General features: G+C 37.0%; 1 long non-coding RNA gene across 1 annotated transcript; it reads left to right on the top strand.

Moving 5' to 3' along the window:
• The first annotated feature begins 574 nt into the window (after window positions 1–574).
• Window positions 575–6980, top strand: LOC129891284 (uncharacterized). The gene is made up of 2 exons (XR_008767137.1): window positions 575–772; window positions 6679–6980. It is a non-coding gene; the product is annotated as an uncharacterized LOC129891284 (long non-coding RNA).
• The last annotated feature ends 10360 nt before the right edge of the window (window positions 6981–17340 follow it).

Here is a 17340-nt window from a genome sequence, read left to right as displayed (position 1 = left end):
AGCATCAAAAAAACTTTGCTTTACTGATTCTCTGAAGGCATCTAAAGAATTTGAACTACATTTGTAGCTAATCTTAACAATGTTTAAGTCAAATAATACTTTTGCTACTTTTTAATTGAGATCCCCAAACTTCTTACATAGTTGGATAATTTCATCCTTTGATGGCAACGAAAAATAGTTAAAAATATCACCATCAGAATCACATATTATATTCCTCTACATTCTTCCTCTTCTTCTGTTCCTCAACTAGCTAGAATGCCAGATGCTTTATTGAATTTAGTGTTCCTCTTCTTTGCATGTGAAGGAACAAGGTCTAGTGATTTAATATCACTGTAGGATATTGCATTTCTTGATTCGAGTGATTTTCTCTATTTTCCTGATTTCACTTTGTTATATTGCTTGTGGTATGATCCATCAAAGTTTGCACTTTATATATCAAAATATATCATTCTTAAAGGATGATAAATCGTTTCTTCATGTATCAAAATATGATCAAGTCAAGTAATTTCTTCATGCAGCATCCTTCTGATCCTTAACAGATGATCAAGTTATTTATTCATCAGGTATTCTTTTTTATACTCTTCACATATCATGTTTAGTATAGTTATAAATGAATCAACTTATATCATTCCTTTTTTTTTTTAATCTTATCGAGTGCTTAAGTTAATTTTGTCTCTTACTATTTTTATTCTTTTCCATATTACAGACTTAACACTAATTAGATGTTCAACATGGTGATGCTTTGCATTTGGTTTGCACTGTGCCGAGCATGGTAATTCATCCATCTACCCAAGTTTAATGAGCTTCGTTTAATATATTTCCATTTATATTTGTTCATGATTTTAAATATTTTCTTATCATGTTATTATATCTAACCATATGAATGAAAGAAAATATACATTGTTTACAGATTGATTTTTAGTTAATTCTTTTGGTATCTAGAAGTAGAAAAATTCAAAACGATATAGTTCTTCTCAAATATTTGGTCTTTTAAACCACATATTTCAAGCTATAAGTAGGTTTTTATGTTGTTCCTCGGTCTAACATAGTCATCAATTCCAATGAAGTATTTACATAGGAGAATTCTTGAAGACCAAGCCAAAAAAATAGATCTTGAGTATATTTCTGTTTGCTTAGAAACACACCTCAAGAAACATTATGAACATCAAATCCCAATAAATATGTGAGAGTACCAAGATCTTTCATGTTAAAAGAATTCTTAAGCTGTTGTTGGAGGCTAGTGATTAATGAAGAAGCGGTTCCTATGATACTAATGTTATCTACATATATTAAAAAAGAACACAATCAGCAGATGTTTTCTTAAGACATGAATATGAATCATATTTGCTTTGCTCAAAGGAGAATTGTAGCAAAGTAGATAGGAACTTGTCAAACGAAGCTCTAAGGGCTTGTTTTAAACCATATAAAGACTGCTTCAACTTGCATACATTTGATGTTGCTGATTCATACAAATATCTTCTTTAAGATTACCATGGAGAAAAGAATTTTTGACATCCATTTGATGAAAATGCAGTGTTGTGAAGCAACAACGGAAATAATAGTTTGCATCATAGTCATTTTTGCTATTAGTGTAAAAGTCTTCTTATAGTCCACAACATACCCACGTATCTTACCAAAAACAACCATCCGAGATTTGTATCGATCAAGATTTCCATTAGAATGAAGTTTAATTGAATGTATCCATATACATCTAAGTGGGACATTTGAAGGACATGAAACAATGTCTTATAGGAGCCAAAATGTCACGCCCCGGGAGGGTACCCTAGGCGTGGCCGGCACTTGAAAGCCATTTCTAGCTTCCAAGCAACCACCTAGTCCAGTCACACATTCATTCCAGTCACACATTCATTCAAACACATTCTCTCAACGGAAGACTCATTCAATGAAGTACTATTCATAATTTAGGGCCAAAGGTCAAATAACTATCAAATCAACTAACAGTTATAGAAGAACTACTCAAAAGAACAATCCAACATTTCTACACTCCGACTCCGGTCTATGAAGCCTCTATCAACAATCTGGAGGTGCCAATGACAAGCCCATGGCTACCAACAATCAAAATAAAGGAAACAACACAAAACTATACAAGAAACTCAACATCCTCCGGAAACTAGGAGGACTCACCAACTAACTGGGATTGTATGGATCTTCAAAGGTGCGTCGGTTGATGATCTCTAGTATCTGTCTCTGCATCATGAAATGATGCAGGCCAAATGGCGTCAGTACATGGAATGAACGAGTATGTAAAATGGCCGAATGAAACAATATCAGAAAGAACCAAATCGACTCGAGAAGCTCAACTCAGAAAGAAGTACAACTCAACAAGCGTCCTAAGTCTAATTAAAATATAGTTTAGACGGGACCAAATCACATACGACTCAACTCCATCCGACTCAGAGTACTACCAAGACCTATGTGGGAGTTTCTCTTATCCGACAACCATCACTTATGAGCCAGTGAAAGTACAACAAACCGACGTTGTTGCCGCTTCCGTTCATACTTTGCCAGGGTATGAACGAATCATCCAATCATGGATCCAATCCAACCAAGTCCTATAATGTCAGGACAATAATTTTAGGGATGCATCCGACTTTAATGGTTCAATCCCCTCCTACGTTTGGCGACGTAGTTATTGGGTTCGAGTATGGACTATACTCTTGCCCAATTCGGTGCTCGATACTCCTTCCAAGACTCAATGCTCATAAAACTCCATTCAATCAACTCAATCAAATCATATCGACAAGTCTCATTACAACCTTGTCAACTCATCAACTCTATCACAATCAAACCTCTCCCAATCATACAATCCGATCAATCCCAATCATATTTTTCAAGAGTAGATTAAATATGAATTTATAACAACATACAAATCTATCCAATCGTTCCTCCATTCATTTAACAAATCTTTTGGGACTCACCACAACTCCAAGGTTTTAAATCAACAATTCAAGATAAACAACATATTTAAGAAAATTAGCATTTTTGTCATAATTCACATAGTTAAGAAAATCAATGAAGTATGTTTAACAACTCATCTTCATCGACTCATGCTAACAAGAAGATTTTAGAATTTTTTTAGCTCAACAACATCAACACAACAAGAATCTCATTAATGGATGACAAGACTCCTTTGGACATAGGCTTATCAAGAAACTCCATTCTTATGGACATTTAACCTCAAAGAAAGTTTAGGGCACATGGGTGGACTCAACCCATATTTTGAGTAGCCTTACATACCTTAAAGTAGATTCTTGAAGAAACCTTGTTGTTGGGTCTTCAATGGAAACTTGAAGTCTTGAAGCTCTTGGAACAAATCCTTGTTGGAAAGGGAGAAGAAGAAGATGAAGATGATGAAGAGAGAATTTTCTAGGGCTTTTTAGAGAGAGAGGGAGAGGTTGAAAATGGTCTCAAAATGCCCAAGGCTCGAGTATATATATAATTTGGGACAATTCCTAAATTGCCCTTTCTCCAAAATTCTGAAAAATAGGCTGAAAACGCTCCTGGCGCGATAGTGGCACATCGCGCCATTGTAGCGCCAGGTCGATTAGGCTTAAAAACCTGCACATCTTTTAGTGGCGCATCGCGCCAGGGGCCAAACTACTAAGGCATGTTCTTGGCGCGATAGTGGTGCATCGCGCCTTTACAGTGCCAAGCCTAAGTTTTTTGGGTTCTGGGAAAATAGGCTTGAAAACCCTGCACACCTTGTAGTGGCGCACTGCGCCAGGGACCAAACTACTGAGGCGTGTTCCTGGCGCGATAGTGGCGCATCGCGCCACTATGGCGCCAAGCCCAGATTTCCAGCGGTTGCAACCCAGGCCTAAAATTCCTTTCGTGCTAGTTCGTCTTAGGATCGTCATATCTTTTGACTCTGAACTCCAAAAATTACATTCTTGGTGGCATTGGAAAGAAGACTCGACGACCTTTAATTTAGTAGGTCGTGGGCTACCCAGATTGTCGTCTTTCAAAAGATAGGGTAGTTACAAGTCGACCCCTTATATGAACTCATCCTAAAACTTAGCCACGACGAACCTTTTGAAATTAGCTTGGTCCTAGGGGTCCTTCGTGACCCCACATCATCTCCAACACTCTTCAATTACTCAGGGACTAATCTTAACTCAAGCATATACTTCACAATAAATGAGTTCGACCCTACACGTATACAAGAAAGGTCCAAATCTTAGGGAAAATTTTTAGGGGGTGTTACACAAAAGTTCTTGAAGAATCTCAAATTCTAGTTGTAGTACAATCTTATGTGGAGGAGCAATTTTTGGATGCGGTAAAGTTGCCCAACGTTGTTCATACCACATTCAAGTTTGAACCAATTAAAAAAAGATGACGAATCCTCAAAATTAGGAATAAGAGGAGAAATAGAACATGAATCAAAATGAGTAGGAAAGAAATACTAATTCTCAAAGAAAACAACATTTTTAGAAACACCAACTTTGTTAGAACATGGATCATAGAAAATAAAACCTTTCTGTTAAATATTATAACCTATAAAATAACATTGAGTAGACTGAACAAAAAGTTTATTGTGCTAAGAAGGAGGCAGATGTATAAAACTAACACAATCAAATGTATGAAATTATGATAGCTAGGATTTTTGTGATAAAAACGATAATATGAAGACTCAATATTTAAAAATTTAGATGGCAGTTTATTAATTATAGATAGCAGTAGACAAACTTCCTTCCAATATATAGATGTGACATAGGACTCAATCAATAAAGTGAGAGTGATATCTAAAAACTGATGATTTTTATGCTCAGTAATCCTATTTTGTTATTTTGTGAGACAATTTCTTTATCAAGCTAGAATTTTTGAATCATAAGACATATTCTCCACCAGAATGAAATCTTAATAATTTTATGCAAGTAGAAAATTGAGTCTCATTTAAGCCAAAAATGTCTTAAACTGTAAGACCCCTGAAGTCCCTAGTCAGAAATAACTTGTAATGATCTGGAAAATTGCATCAGAAGCAGACCATGAGACCCACCCCCACCACAGAAAGCACTTTTCTTCACGATCCGTAGAGGGGGGTCGTATAGAGAACATAAGTCGGGGGGAGTTCACGAAAGGGACTACGACTTGTGGTGAGCATCATGGACCGTAGTCCCTTCTATGAAGTTGACCCCCCAATACTCCTAAGTCTAGAGATGACCAACATCGAGGATCACGACCCATAGTGGGGTTCACAGACCGTAAAGCTTAACCCCTGAACCTTTAGGATGGTTTGACTTCACGAGAGCCTTCACAGCCCGTAGTGACCACCACGGACCGTAGTGGCCTTCATGAAGGTCAATCCCTCCCAATATAGCCTAAGACAGGGACCAAGACACTCACCACGAACCATGGTAAACTTAATGGGCAGTGGTGGCCATTCGTGAAGGTGCCCAATTCGGACTTTAATGTAGGGTATTTCAGTCTTTTCTCACTTTTTCCCAACTGAGCCCTGTATGTTTAGGGACCCAAAATTAGTCCCTTAACTTAACCACAAGAGTATTTCCTTTTATTCACACTTAGAACTTTTGAGAGAAGCGATAGAGAGAAGAATGAAAGCTAGGGTTCAAGGTTTTCAAGTCATTCCTTCGAGTTTCGATCGTCCCATCAATTTTCAAGTGTGTAAGGCCAATTATAATGCTGGACTGAGTTTTTCCACATGCCCTACATATTTCTTTCATCAGAATTGAGATTGAGTTTAAATTCTAATCCCGTTTGATTGAGCTCTTGAATTATTTATGTAATTCCTTATCGAGTTCTATATATATATATATATATATATATATATATATATACATACATTGTGTTGATTCTTATAATATGAGTTCTTAGTTGACTGTTCATGATTTCATTCAAATTAACCTAGTTGGGTTGATGATTATTGCATTATATGTATTTATTTTGAGATAAAGAGAATGATTTTTATGCATTTAACAAATTGTGTTTTTTAAACAGATTTTATGCATATTTGATTGAGGTTTGAAAAAGCATGAGTATTGAGTTAAAGAGATAGAGTCTTGAGGAGTTATGAATGAGTCGAAAGCATGTTTTGAATGAAAGAATTTGATGATTGAGATGAGTTGAGTTTGATGAGAGTTCAATGAGACTAAATGAGTTGATTTGATCATAAAAATTTATTGAGTATATGAGCAAATTGAGTCTTTTGGGAGTAGTATTGAACACCGATTTAGGTAAGAGTAATAACTATTAAATCTCATAAACTATGTAGCTAGTGCACGATAGAGGTCATGTCTCTCAAGTCCCAAAACGATGGACTTTGATTGATTATGGATCCATTGAGGTTGATCGTCCCTTACCTTAGCAAGGTATTGGATGGCTGCAACAATGGAAGTGCAAAGAGTTGTATCATTACTAGCTCATAAGTGATGGTTGTTGGTTAGAGAAGTTCCCTAAAATAAATGGTATGATTTGGTCGAGTTGCATGTCATTGAGTCTACTTTCAAAGCATTGTTTACTGTAAACTTGCATATTATTCTGAGTTGATTTGAGTTACTTTTGAGATGAGTCCCTTGAGTTGAACATTTTGAGTTGAGTTACTTGATGTTGAGTTGTTGAATTGTGTTTTCTTTAGCTATTTTACATACACGTACATTTCATGTACTAACTTCATTTAGCCTGCATCATTTCATGATGCAGGTACAGGTGCTCGAGATCATCAACAGGCGTTTCATTGAAGATTTTTTCCTTCTTGATTGTAGTGAGACCTCCTTGCTTCTGGAGGGATCACATTTATTTCAGTTATTAATAATGAGTTGTTTCTTTGAGGTAGTCATGGGCTTATATCGGCACCTTCTTGATATTTGATAGAGGCTTAATAGACTTAGATTGCATATATTGGAGTTGGTGTATCATTTGAGTCTGCTTTTTAGAAACTATTACTTATGAATTTGAATTGACTGTGAGATTTCTCATTTAAACTATTATTTCGTGAGTATTGATTTGATGTCCTACTTGAGTATTTTAATTCTTCCACTGATGTGAATGAGTGGTCATGTCACACCCCGATCTTAACAGGGTGTGATGGGCACCCGACCCCATGCTCGGAGCAGAGCGAACCCGTTACCTCATATTACATACTTAATCTATTTAGACTTGTACATCAAAAGAAATAAAAAACATAGCTAAGCTTTCCAAATCTTGCTTTCCAAAATCCATCATCCCATAAAACTCGTGACATGTGACATAATAACCTATCGGCTGGTGACGCCACTTACAAAGCTAACACTCTATACCCACGACTCTAAATGCAAAGTCTCTAATTTTGAATGAAACATCATAGCGCATAAACTCTGACTCGGTAGCACTCCAGAACAAGTGGAGTTTCTAACCCCGCTGGAACATTTTCTACAATAGCTTCTACTCATCTGGGTGTATCTGCGCGGCATGAAACGCAGCCCCCGAAGAAAAAGGGGGTCAGTACGAGCTTTGTACTAAGTATGTAAGGCATGAATAGTAACATAGTAAGGAATATAAATATGAATAATAACATAATAGAAATATAGAACATATCATGAGGTAGAGAAGTAACCTGTACATATGAGTGCCCTCTTAGGCCGGATGCCATGCATGCTTGTCTTTTCCTTTAAAAACATTTCTTTTTCATATACATAGAAAATAGAACATGTCATATCGCCCACATATGTCCCGCGTCCGGGATGGAAATTACTCCAACTGATCAGGTGGGAATGTGTCTATAACGCCACATATACACCTCCCCATATCCCCCATATACATATACATATAGACAGCATGTACGAGAGCCTAACGAAAGTCGTGTATTTATCGGAGTGACGGAAGGTCGGTAACCTCCAATTGTATTATAGACTAACCATGGTCGCTTTTTTCTCACCTTGAAGGAACAATTATTATAAGATGAGACTATCAACGAAGGATCATATTAAGAGAACGTAGAATAAGGTCACAATCTCGTAAGGCGCCAAATCGTATACATATGCACATAGGACCAATTTTCAAGACTCATAGAATAATCGGAATGAGCTATGATTCAAAAATCAGGACAAGAGTCATGTCAAGTACCTTTCAAAAATTACCATGAATTATAACAAAATAAAACTTTTAGAGTCATATACACGTATCTAAGCACGAGAAAGTATCCTTTGGAAACTCAAGAAAATTGGTCATCCTAGTGGCTCTACGAATAAGACTTCCTTGAAATTGTATAAAAGGTCATATACTTATTTCATAAAAACCATGCCCAAAAGAAGAGTAGCTCTATATACTTATGTCAAAACATGCCAAGAGAAAGAAGGGTAAACCTTACATACATGAAGTCATTCTTATCATAGCCATCATAGACATATTCTCATCCTCGACATCATCAATGTCATTGTAAAACATATCCATCGTTATTGTCATAAAAGCTTGTAATACTGTAAACCTTTGCTTGGGGAAACTATAGACATTTTGGAAACATTGACGGGTTATAGGAAAATTAGTCATTTCCTTGGGACCATTGACACCTAGCTTTTGAAAACAAAGAAAATATGGAAGCACTTATGAAACCATAACATCGGAATCATGCCTTGAAAGAAAAGGGTAAGCCTTACATACTTATGCCAAATACATGCCAAAAGAAGGAACGGTTAGCTTTACATACCTGTGCCGCGCCTTACTAGCTACGCTTATGCGTCCAACTTGTTTTTCTACATTCAAGAGAGTTTACATAGTCATTAGATTCACCACCATATACTTGTCTTAATCCTTCAAACAAATTAATTTCCAATCTGCCAAAATTTCGGCAGCATCTCCCCTATAAATACACCTTTCCCGAGATCTCAACTCGGATACCATGTCAACAACCATATCAACAACAACAACCAACAGTATATATACAATCAAATCTCCTCAACGTTACACAACACAAGCTCCAAACAACTAGCATAAAACTACGATACCAAAATAGAGTTTTTAACCTTTATTTCATAAAATCTTTAACCATACCAACCGAGGGGTCGTGTGGATGAAACCAGAAGCACCCACACCCTTTTTAAAAAACTTTAAATCCCTTCAACACACAACCCAACCAGATGCAACCGCAGCACCACAACGACAACACACTACGCGACTTCGATTTAACTACTACGACTTTAATTTAGTAGTTTCTAACATCAAGCATCCTTATACAATTTCTCTACTTCCAGCCATATTTAGGACGTGTAATACACCTCATAACAATATCATAAACTCAAATTTGAAATGAGAGACCTTACCTTTCCCGAAACTCGCCAAAACTTGCCTCGGAAGCTCGCCTAGCGCGGCTAAAACTTTGGGGCTGTTTGGTGAAGTTTTGGGCTGCTCCAAACCATACATTTTCATTACTAATACCTTCATGATATCATGGTATACCCTGTATAATTATTTCTCGGAACGGAATTGGATAACTTACCTCTTTTTCTCCCAAATCCGTAGCTCTCTCTCTCTAGTTTCAAGTTTCTCTTTTCTTCTTCCTCTTGAATTTTCTAGAATTCTCTTGGGATAAGAATGACCCTAATGAGTCATAAGACACACACATATATATAAATATATTTCACCACTTATCCATATTTGAAAATAAGTCCCTCAAATATGAATATAGATAAATGACCCCTTCTCCATTTTTTTTTCTAGAACTTTCTTTAACAAATAAAGATGACTTAATTGTCTTGCCATGTACACTTTGGTTCATATATATTCATCACATGGACATAAAAGAGTACACCCCTACATGAATTTTCTTGATGCACTTTCTATCTCTTCACCAGCCTAGGTTACCTCGTCTTACACAGCCTCTTAAGATTTTCAGCCATTCCATAAACTCTAGTTTTCCCTTAGGTTACTCTAACCTCTCATTTGTATCTTACATATGAATATATACAATCTTGCATCCTTCCCAGGTAGGTCACCCATCCTAAAATTGCTCACACTTGAGCACGCTTAACCTCGTAACTTTGATGGATTTGGGTGCATTAATGCCGATATAATCGCGTCCATTCCCTTGCATGACTTGTATTACATTATTGGGAACGAGTCAAGGTCTTACAGGTTCTGAGACACTTTCGCAACACATCTTTCTTTTACAATTACTATTTTTCCCTTTTTGATCCTCAATCTTCACCTTTCGCTTTCGCGCATGACTATCTTTCGTTCTAGACTCCCAGATTTTTGGGGGTAGTGATCGCACCTTCATCGCCATGCCAAATCCATAACCTCTCTGAAATAACACATCTCACTTATTGTTTATTTACAGTATTTCCTTTCCACGCTTCTTCCTATTAGGCATACCCAGTCTGGAGGATCTCCTTACCATGCCCACTATTCCAAATCTGTGCGTAGCAAATATCAACAGTACTTCACAGAACATACAGCTATATGACACATTCCAGTCATCTAGTATTTCCAGTTTCAGGTAGCAAAGCAAATATATCCAGACTTACCTCTATAACTCGTCATATCGTTACTCACCTCCTTCTGTCGCGTATAAGACTCATATAGGGAATCTCTTTTCCTATGACTTGGCTGTATCGCACGATCTAGGATGAAAAGAAGGTCAACAATCCCTAGATGCCCCGTAACCTCCTGCTTATAAATGTGGTCGGCTTCACATCCATAAATAAGACTCTACTGGACACGACTTTGCAGACAACCCTTAGACCGACTTGCTCTGATACCACTTTGTCATACCCCGATCTTAACAGGGTGTGATGGGCATCCGACCCCATGCTCAGAGCCGAGCGAACCCGTTACCTCATATTACATACTTAATCTATTTAGACTTGTACATCAAAAGAAATAAAAAACATAGCTAAGCTTTTCAAATCTTGCTTTCCAAAATCCATCATCCTATAAAACTCATGACATGCGACATAATAACCTATCGGCTGGTGACGCCACTTACAAAGCTGACACTCTATACCCACGACTCTGTCTGCAAAGTCTCTAACTTCAAATGAAACATCATAGCGCATAAACTCTGACTCGGCAGCACTCCAGAACAAGTGGAGTTTCTAACCCCACTGGAACATCTTCTACAATAGCTTCTACTCATCTGGGTGTACCCGCACGGCATGAAACGCAGCCCCCAAAGAAAAAGAGGGTCAGTACGAGCTTTGTACTGAGTATGTAAGGCATGAATAGTAACATAGTAAGGAATATAAATATGAATAATAACATAATAGAAATATAGAACATATCATGAGGTAGAGAAGTAACCTGTACATATGAGTGCCCTCTTAGGCCGGATGCCATGCATGCTTGTCTTTTCCTTTAAAAACATTTCTTTTTCATATACATAGAAAATAGAACATGTCATATCGTCCACATATGTCCCGCGTCCGGGCATCCCGCATCCGGGATGGAAATTACTCTAATTGATCAAGTGGGAATGCGTCTATAGCGCCACATGTACACCTCCCCATATCCCCCATATACATATACATATACATATAGACAGCATGCACGAGAGCCCAATGAAAGTCGTGTATTTATCGGAGTGATGGAAGGTCGGTAACCTCCGATTGTATTATAGACTAACCATGGTCGCTTTGTCTCACCTTGAAGGAACAATTATTATAAGATGAGACTATCAACGAAGGATAATATTAAGAGAATGTAGAATAAGGTCACAATCTCGTAAAGCGCCAAATCGTATACATATGCACATAGGACCAATTTTCAAAACTCATAGAATAATCGGAATGAGCTATGATTCAAAAATCAAGACAAGAGTCATGTCAAGTACCTTTCAAAAATTACCATGAATTATAACAAAATAAAACTTTTGGAATCATATACACGTATCTAAGCATGAGAAAATATCCTTTGGAAACTCAAGAAAATTGGTCATCCTAGTGGCTCTACGAATAAGACTTCCTTGAAATTGTATAAAAGGTCATATACTTATTTCATAAAAACCATGCCCAAAAGAAAGAGTAGCTCTATATACTTATGTCAAAATATGCCAAGAGAAAGAAGGGTAAACCTTACATACATGAAGTCATTCTTATCATAGCCATCATAGACATATTCTCATCCTCGACATCATCAATGTCGTTGTAAAACATATCCATCGTTATTTTCATAAAAGCTTGTAATACTGTAAATCTTTGCTTGGGGAAACTATAGACATTTTGGAAACATTGACGGGTTATAGGAAAAGTAGTCATTTCCTTGGGACCATTGACACCTACCTTTTGAAAACAAAGAAAATATGGAAGCACTTATGAAACCATAACATCGGAATCATGCCTTGAAAGAAAAGGGTAAGCCTTACATACTTATGCCAAATACATGCCAAAAGAAGGAACGGTTAGCTTTACATACCTGTGACGCACCTTACAAGCTACGTTTATGCGTCCAACTTGTTTTTCTACATTCAAGAGAGTTGACATAGTCATTAGATTCACCACCATATACTTGTCTTAATCCTTCAAATAAATTAATTTCCAATCTGCCGAAATTTCGATAGCATCTCCCCTATAAATACATCATCCCCGAGATCTCAAATCGGCTACCATGTCAACAACCATATCAACAACAACAACCAATAGTATATATACAATCAAATTGCCTCAACTTTACACAACACAAGCTCCAAACAACTAGCATAAAACTACGATACCAAAATAGAGTTTTTAACCTTTATTTCATAAATTCTTTAACCATACCAACCGGGGGGTCGTGTGGATGAAACGAGAAGCACACACACCCTTTTTAAAACACTTCAAATACCTGCATCATTCAACCCAATCATCTGCAACTGCAGCACGACAACGCAACACACTACGCGACTTCGATTTAACTACTACGACTTTAATTTAGTAGTTTCTAACATCAAGCATCCTTATACAATTTCTCTACTTCCAGCCATATTTAGGACATGTAATACAACTCATAACAACATCATAAACGCAAATTTGAAAGGAGATACCTTACCTTTCCCGAAACTCGCCAAACTCGCCAAAACTTGCCTCGGAAGCTCGCCTAGCGCGGTTAAAACTTTGGGGCTGTTTGGTGAAGTTTTGGGCTGCTCCAAACCATATATTTTCATTATAAATACCTTAATGACATCATGGTATACCCTTTATAATTATTTCTCAGAACGGAATTGGATAACTTACCTCTTTTTCTCCCAAATCCGTAGCTCTCTCTCTCTAGTTTCAAGTTTCTCTTTTCTTCTTCCTCTTGAATTTTTTAGAATTCTCTTGGGATAAGAATGACCCTAATGAGTCATAACAAATACATATATATATAAATATATTTCACCACTTATCCATATTTGAAAATAAGTCCCTCAAATATGAATATAGACAAATGACCCCTTCTCCATTTTTTTTTCTAGAACTTTCTTTAACAAATAAAGATGACTTAATTGTCTTGCCATGTACACTTTGGTTCATATATATTCATCACATGTCCATAAAAGAGTACACCCCTACATGAATTTTCTTGAACACTTTGGTATTTCAAGAACATTGTTGAACACTTTGTGAAATTCCCGTTTTACCCCTAGCCTTCCACAATATTACCATAGGCTACTTTGCGAATTTTTCTTTTTTTCCCTTTGCCTTTTCCAATATTTCCACCCTATTAATGTTCATAAATAATATTCATAACCAACTTGTACATTAAAATAAATTTTGGAAGATGGTCATTCCCTTCAATTTACCATGGCTACTTTAAAATATTCAACCGTATAAAATACGGGATATAACAGGTCAGACTAGGTGGTTCTCTTGGGGGTAGCAATGGTCTCCAGGTGCCGGCCACGCATAGGGTACCCTCTCGGGACGTGACATAAACATGAAAAATACCTCAGATACCAAAGAAAATACACCCATGAAAACCAATAATAGTCATTTATGAATGTCAAAAAGTACTTTAAATGAGTATGAAAAATAATTAGTGAAATGCCCCAAACATTACTATGAATGACATCAAAGCACTTTGTAGCATGACTACCAAATTAGAAAAATGAAGACTTTTACTTTTGCCTAATTTACAAGTCAAACAATCAATGAAAGCAACTGAAAATTTATTTTTATTTTCCAATAAATCAGGATTTGATAAATGAGGTAACACAACAAAATTTGGATGTCTTAAATATTTATGCCAAACTTCATTTTTACTAGAAGTAGAAGTACAATCAAATGATGTAACAGGAGGAGCGGAAAAGTGTGTAAGAAATAATCTTTCAACTTTAAGCCCCTTTGAGATTATCTTCCTCGATATTTGATCCAACACAAGACAACCATTACGAAAAAATTTCATGTCACAATTATAAGGACCCAAATCAATAATCCAAAAATTACATATAACATCATTACCTTATAATCGCAATGTTGAAAAGGTTGGCATGGTAGTTTGTTGTATCATTTCAGGTGTAAGAACTTATCTGGAAAATGAGTTATCAATAATGAAACTAGTTATCCCATCTTAAAAAGATTGACACTATGGTTTTGAGGGTGTGTGAGACACATTTTGATAATGTGTCCTTGTCAATTTACAATAATCACAGAACTTATTGCCATAATTGCTAGGAATATGACCATATTCCTCGAAACTGTATCATTTAGTCTTAGTCATATCCTGTAAGATCCCAGAAGTTGAAAAGTTGAAATGAAAGAAAAATTTCATGAAAAGGGACTGTCCTAGATTTACAACTTGACCTATGAGTAGTAGGGACTCCTACAGGTCATAGGAGTGGCTCGTAAGAATCCATTTGAGGTTGAAAAATTTTTCAAGTCTGGAGAGGAGTTTACGAGTCAGGGTATGACTCATAGAAAAAGTTACGATTCATAGGAGTGAGTTGTAGAATTAATGTTTGAGTTTGGTAAAGTAATAGGTCGTGACAAATTAGTATCAGAGTGCTAGGTTACTGTTCTCATAAGTTAAAGAGCAGGGTGTCTAGTAGAGTCTTCCAGATTGGTAAGTAAACATCCGTACTTATCTTCGAGAGGCTACAAGATATTTAATAAGAGAAATTACTTCTATCAAGTATTGTAAACCTCTAATCTACTCTTTCTGTATTAGAGGTAATGGCCGAGTTTGAGAGGGAAGCTCCTACTTGAGGATGATATAGTGAGGCCCTACCTGAGCTTGATTATAAGTATAAGGATGTAGAGCAGCAGACTAAAGAAATAGGGAAAATTGTCGGTTAGACTCTGAGTGTTGGATTCTAAATTTTGGGTATCCAATTAGCCCGCTTTTCATTCCTTCAAGATCTATGGCTCCACCTATTTCTACTAGTGTTGCTATGTCTACTTTGGAGCAGAAGAGTTTTGAGAGATTTTTCAAATTATTGCCTCCCAAGTTTGATGGTATGACTAGTGAGGAGGCTTATGACTTTTTGACCGAGTGCCAAGATAGGTTGTTCAACCTAGGGATCTTAGGGCATATAGAGTGGCCTATACTTCATACCCGTTAACGGGAGTGGCGAAGGAGTGGTGGAGATTGGTTCTTGATCGCAGACTTGATTACGATGGGTTGGGAGCAGTTTATTGAGGTATTTCTTAAGAGGTTTGTGCCGTATAGCCTTCGCAATAAGCGTAGAGATAAGTTCGACAAATTGGAGTAGGGTTCTTTATTAGTATCGGAGTACAAGGCAATTTTTCATGAGTTGTCTCATTATGCTATTTTGTGTTTGAGAAGATTAAGTTGGTGAAGGGATTCACCAGTTATCTTTAGGAGGCCATAAACTCTCTTGTGTTATAGGATGGCTTATTTCAGAGTATTATTGACCATGCTAGGATGATCTACAGTATTTGACATGCTAGGCAAGGCAGCATCAAGAGGTTCTATTATCAGGGTCAGTTCAGTGTCTATTCAGCCATAGGTAGAGAGTATTTAGGTCTAGGCACCAAGGGTTATCAAGGTAGGACAGTGTATGCGGTAATTCAGAGTACAGATGGGACAGGTGGAACCAGATCTAGTCAGACTAATATTGGTGGTTCTTTAGGTTCGGAAGGACGTATTGACACTTATGGTTATCCTCCATGAGTTTAAGTCCTCGAGGCTGTTTTGTTTGTGATGAGTTTGGGCACAAGGTAAATGATTTCCCCAGATGTGCTTTTTCTGTTGTTTAGCCAGGGATATAGGTTGTTTGTCATACGTCGATACTAGTTGTTTGAGGTGCTTCACATAGTGCTTGAGGTGATGCTAGGGGTGACAAAGGTGGGGCTCAAGGTAGTGCTCATAGTGGTTTGCAGGCTAGTGGTGATCGTAGACTATGCTATACTATACCAGGTAGATCTGAGGCACAGGCCTCCGATGCAGTGATCACAAGTATCGTCCCAGTTTTCTATTGTTCTGCTTTAATATTATTTAATCTCGGGTCTACTTATTCTTATGTGTCGACTTAATTTACCGTAGGAGTTGATTATATGTTTGAGCCTCTTATTGTTCCTGTTGGTGTTTCTACCCTGATAGGTGAGTCTTTAGTAGTGGATCAGGTATACTAGAGGAGTGTGGTGATATTTTTAGGTAGAGATACTCAGGAAGACTTGTTTATTTGATATGCTTGATTTGATGTGATATTAGGTATGAACTAGCTATCTCCCTATCATGTGATTCTAGATTGTTATGCCAAGACTATAACCTTAGCTTATCCCGATTTACCTTAGTTAGTGTGGAAGGGTAATCCAAGTTCATATTCGAAGGGGTGATAGATTATATTTGTGCTCGCCGTATGATGGATAAGGGTTGCTTGTCTTATTTGGCCCATGTACATGATCTGATTTTCTCCTTTAAAGTCCACCAGAGTGATGAAAGATCTTATGGATATGTTTCCTACAAATTTGTTGGGTGTTCCTTTAGACTATGATATTGATTTTGTATTGATTTGGAGCCAAAAATCAAGCCCATTTCTATTTTTCCTTATCAAATGAATCTAGTTGAGGTGAAGGAATTGAAGAAACAGTTGGAAGATTTATTAAAGTAAGGGTTAATTCAGCCTAGTGTTTCACAGTGGGGTGTACAAGATTTATTAAAGTAAGGGTTAATTCAGCCTAGTGTTTCACAGTGGGGTGTACCAGTCTTATTTGTGAAGAAGAAAGATGGTACAATATGGATGTGTATCGACTATCCACAATTGAACAAGGTTACGATCAAGAATAAATATCCTCTTCTTGTATTGATGATTTATTTGACCAGCTTCAGGGTGTATCACTATTTTTTAAGATTGACTTGACGTCGAGCTACCATTAGTTGAGAGCTTGAGATTTTGCTATCCCAGAGACTGCCTTCAGGAATTGTCATGGGTATTTTGAGTTTGTGTTCATATCTTTTGGGCTGACAAATGCCCCG

This window comes from Solanum dulcamara, chromosome 6 (genome assembly GCF_947179165.1).
Source record: "Solanum dulcamara chromosome 6, daSolDulc1.2, whole genome shotgun sequence".
Lineage (NCBI taxonomy): Eukaryota > Viridiplantae > Streptophyta > Magnoliopsida > Solanales > Solanaceae > Solanum > Solanum dulcamara.
Note: the sequence above shows the minus strand (reverse complement) of the source record. Positions and strands in the feature narration are given on the sequence as shown.